The sequence below is a fragment of the Pocillopora damicornis genome, chromosome 1 (assembly GCF_964200805.1).
Source record: "Pocillopora damicornis chromosome 1, jaPocDami1.2, whole genome shotgun sequence".
Classification (NCBI taxonomy): Eukaryota; Metazoa; Cnidaria; class Anthozoa; order Scleractinia; family Pocilloporidae; genus Pocillopora; species Pocillopora damicornis.
The window spans coordinates 17,538,950-17,544,099 of record NC_142670.1 but is presented as its reverse complement, the minus strand read 5'-3'; positions in this window follow the sequence as shown (position 1 = coordinate 17,544,099).

Sequence of the window (5,150 nt, the reverse complement as noted above, 5' to 3'; positions counted from 1 at the left end):
GTGCTGAGGGAAATCTTGGAGGATTTCTTTACCTGAAAGGTGAGCCCACCTATGGTTATTACTTTTTACACAGTAGTGTCCTGTAAACGCACTTAAAACAATTTCAACTTTTCAGGATTGGTACAAGATGAATAAACAGTTTGAAAGGTGTTACTGAATGAATATTGCAAACACAATTAAGCAGCTGGGAATAAACGCATTTTAAACATGTACCTGTGTAAGTGTTGTTTATATTCAAACCTACTTCTCATCAAAATTATAAACGGGTTGTATATAGAAGATTTTTAGTTGTTTCTATTATTATTATTACTTGCGGATAATGTAGGGAAAGTTTGAAATGCTGCAAACGATGAGGACCACGCTTGTTCCGAGCTGGAAGTCCTTACGTGCATAACACCTACAAACAATATCATATCAAACTTTTGGTTCGGATTTTGGCTGGACAATAAGTCAAGCTTTCGCTCCTTTTATGTCCTTATCTATTGTTCGAAGAAAAGGGTTTTTATCGTACGTAAGACAAAGGTTAGGAATCATCGGCGCGTAGCCAGCTCACCGAGCGCGAAATTCAAATTTCATCTATGAATTTTACACAGCCTTTGTGGGGGAGGATGTGGTAATGATTGTTGCAGCTTTGACACATCTAAAGGGGGTGGGGTGGAGACGTTTTTGAAAAGACGAGCGAGGTCTGGACATTAAGCAAGCGAAAAATTACGCATAATAGTTTTAATAAAACAACTCTGAATGTTGATTAAAACTTTTCGAACACCCGTGAACCATTACAACTGCAGCTTCTTCCTGAATTCAAACTCTGCTAAGCTAAGTACAACTTATGCAAGTCATTTGATCTTTTTCGGGCTCATTCTCGTCTCCAAAGCTCTTTTCGCTTCTTTTAGCCACAGGTGCGATGAATACAAGAGAAAACATGTCCGCAACCCGAAGGGAATAAAGAAAGTGTGATCTCACACCTTTTTACGTTTGGGTGACTCAGTTAACGTTTACAAATAAATAAGCGAAGGGAGGCGGCAAGTGGGCAGACTAATTAAGGGTAATTTTCTAAAGTTTAATAATAGCATAAAAAGGCTCGCAAACCTAAGCCGGAGTCATAAATCGCTTTCTACAGTTTGCGACTGAGCGTAACGCTAAGAAGTATGAGTAAGTTTAACGGTGAACCTAAATTACACTGAATGATTGGCGATCCAACCTGAAAGAGTTGGTGAAAATATTTTTAAGCGTCAGAGACAATTCAGCTCTTATAGTAGAGGAAAAACTCAAAAACAAAACAAAAAACAACAAATAAAAAAACATGGGATATATAAAAACCCGGAGGTCTGGACAGTAAGCAAGCGAAAAATTACGCATAATAGTTTTAATAAAACAACTCTGAATGTTGATTAAAACTTTTCGAACACCCGTGAACCATTACAACTGCAGCTTCTTCCTGAATTCAAACTCTGCTAAGCTAAGTACAACTTATGCAAGTCATTTGATCTTTTTCGGGCTCATTCTCGTCTCCAAAGCTCTTTTCGCTTCTTTTAGCCACAGGCGCAATGAATACAAGAGAAAACATGTCCGTAGGTATTTGTTGGTATTTTAGATTGTGAGACAAACCGAAGAGTTAGTTTAGAGCAAAAAAGTTATATCAAATATCTAGGCGTTTTAATTGATCAAAATTTGTCATGGAAAAACCATGTTGACTCTGTTATCGTAAAAATAAGTAAAACAATAGGGATGATTGCAAAGCTGAGGTACTTCGTTCCCTCTACTATCCTTGTAAATATTTACAATTCATTAATTCTACCTTATATAACTTATGGACTCCTTGCCTGGGGCAATGCGTCAAATGCTTATTTAAACAAGATTTTAGTTCTTCAAAAGCGAGTTTTGCGCTTAATCTATTTCACCGATCGAAGAGAGCATGCCATCCCTTTATTTGCCAAAGCAAAAATTCTGCCTGTTACGTTCCTATATTATGAAGCCGTAAGTAAACTTATGTTTGACGTGCACAACCAGAGGGCTCCCATTAATATTTTGAAACTATTTACTAAAACATCTCATATTCATACCTACAATACTCGATCATCCAAATCGCAGCTCTTTAGTACAAAGTACTCTAGACTTAACTTGCAAAAAAAGGCTTTCTCGCGTGTTGGTGTCAAAATTTGGAATAAGATACCGAAAGAATTCAAAACGTTATCAAAACATTCCTTTAATAAACAAATTAAAACGTCTTTATTTCAGATACTAGATAATGAAGATTCTTATCTTGATGTTGAAAAGATTTCCTCTAAACTTAAGGACTGCATAATTAAAACAAATTGATCCGATTGCTTTCAGTACTAATTTATTTGCTTCTATACTTTATTGAACAACTATTGATGTATTTGCCAGTTATGCTTCTTTTTATAATTTAACAATATCTAACTATTTAGTTTTTAATTTTCTTTATATATTGTAAATAATGTTTGTTGATGATTGACCCGCCTCGAATAGCAAATTTGCTATCTGCGGGTCAACATAATCTAAATTATTTTGTAAGAAAAAGAAAAATAAAGTGTGTAAGTGTGTAAAGTGTGAGGGCATAGTTGTCCTAGCTAATCTAGGGTTGAAAGTTACACTTGACTTTGGTCTACCTTGTTTAACGTATATAGTATGCTAACGTTTTCAGAGGTTATATCTTAGTTGCAACAAAAGTACTGAAATATTAGCAGTGTTGCCTTAAGTAGAGTAGTAAAAAGAGAAGATATTTTTCTGCCTGGTCCTCCTACTTGGCTAATAAGAATATGGAAACTTCTAATACTTCGTGCGAACCATAATGATGTGGAGACGCTAGAGAAAGCGTCAATTATCAATTATAAGGGAGTCAAGGCTATGTCAAAGGGGAAGTTCCTCATTTGCCCACACTAGAGGTATGCAATGAGATGGAATGTCTTTTAAGTAAAAAATAGGGAGTGTCAAAGCAACCAATAAGGAAGTTCGTTTTGATTATGGGAAAGTAAGGAGTAAAGATATTGCGTTTTGTATTTAGTACCGTGCAGCTGAATGGTCCATCAAACAGATATACGTTTGTGAAAGTTTGCAAAAACAAGTTACCTTTATTCCTTATACTAAAATACAGACCGCGCAGTTGTATATTCAAATTAAGACCTGCTAATGATATGCTATGCAGTGCAATAACAGAAAACACATCTTGCATGCACTTTTTAAATGGAAGATTTTACCAAACCACAAAGAAACAACGATATAAGGATTAACAAAGCAAAAGGTTGAGTAAGTACAAGAATAACAATTCTGCGGGTTCATCTTATCTCTTTGTTGTCACTAACAGATGAATCCTCCCCCATCTAAGGCGATTTAATGGAATTTATTAGCGGTATTTTCTTTATTTACTTCTCACTTAAAGTGCTCTCCATAAGCATTCAACGCTGACGAAATCCATCTGAGTTTCATAGAGCCATAGGACGCCAATGCACATGTAAATTGACCTTTGTTAATTCTGTTGCATGATAATTGCCAGGGTAATATCCCTCATCGGTAGCGACAGTGAAATCAAAGAGCTCAGCCGGGATATCATATCATCGAGGAAGCGTATCAAGTTTGCAAGTATACTTCACTTGTTCTAATTAACGTTCATTTAGGCTGTTAGTGTTTTGTCATTCTGAATAAAGAGATGTGAAATAGCAGGGGTAGGGGAAAGAAACCGCTCGTTAGTTAAATAAAGGCAACTTTTAAAGGACTGGTAACATGCGATTGCTTGTTTATAACAATTAAAAATGGCAAAGTTTTACTATGTTAGGAAGATGAAAACCGCACGCTGTTGGGAAATTTCGTAGGAGGCCATTACAGTGTTCCGTAAGCGTGAGTGAACTGTAGAACGCACGAATCAGTTAACTGAAATTCTATTTTGGCACAAAAACGCGAAAGCGGTAAGTCATCCCTGCTAAAAATTATTTTCACTATTCTTTTAGGTAAAGTTAAGCTTTTTTTAATGTTCAATTTCAATTAATTTTTCCTCCTATTAACATTTTTAAGAGACTTAATTACACAAGAGCTATGTACAAACATTTTTTATCACATAAACTGCGGTGTTATACAGGGATTTGCGGCTCTGAGAAAAGCCGTAACAACACACAAGAAAAAGTATCGTATTTTTTCACCTGTGTTGATATAGCCGATCAGCCGCACTTGCCATTGGCGCCACTCGGTCAGGTTGATGAATGAACGGCAAAGCCTTCTCGATTCTCAATACAAGTTGTTTGTCGGAGCTTTCTCGAATTATGCCGGTAAAACACTAAAATATGCGTATCGCTAACAGACTGTGGGGTTCAAACTTTCTTAGAAGGGGAAGGAAACCAATATACTAAAAGAAAAACCGAAAGTTACTTGTTCAGTGGCTTTGGTGTTAGCATTTCTCTCGGCTGAAAATGAAAATCAACAACTGGAAGATTTGCCACTAGCCAACTTTTGCCGTTTACCTGAAAGATTCCTTCTGTCGGTAAGGACAAAGTCAATCAATGAGAATTTTGTAAATTGAAATTTACGACCATTGTTGTTTTTGTAATCAAGAATCAACGCATTTTTCCATCTTAAGAGTTAGCGCCAACGCACTGTACGATTGTTATTCGGGGATTGTCAATTCATTTATTTTCATTCATTAACGAAGTCGGTTTTTCTTCTAAGTAAAGGGCTATTGTGTTTATATTATAAACAAAATAATACACGGTTGCTTGTAGATATGAAATTTTTCTTCTCGTGTTCAACTCGACATCTCTCTCGTTCGCTGCGGTCACTCGTGAGCTATCGAGTTAAACGCTCGAAGAGAAATTCCACATCTACGCACGCCCATGTATTATTCTCTATTTCACAATCTTCATTTCTAAGAAGTTTTTGTCAGTGGCGAAAAGAAGACTAAACATCACATCCTGTATTTGATATTTCCATCGAAAGATAACAGGTAAATTAATTTAGTTTGCTCCTGGCCTTAGTGACGTAGGTTGAGATCCTGCTTGGAGGATAGTATTGAAAACCATTGTGACTTGTTTTAATTATTGATTGTGTGATTTAATTTTAAGAGCAATACAGGATAAACATAATTTTATTCGAGTTGATGGAAAAAGTACTCGTAGATGTATTATACATTAGCAACCGGGTGC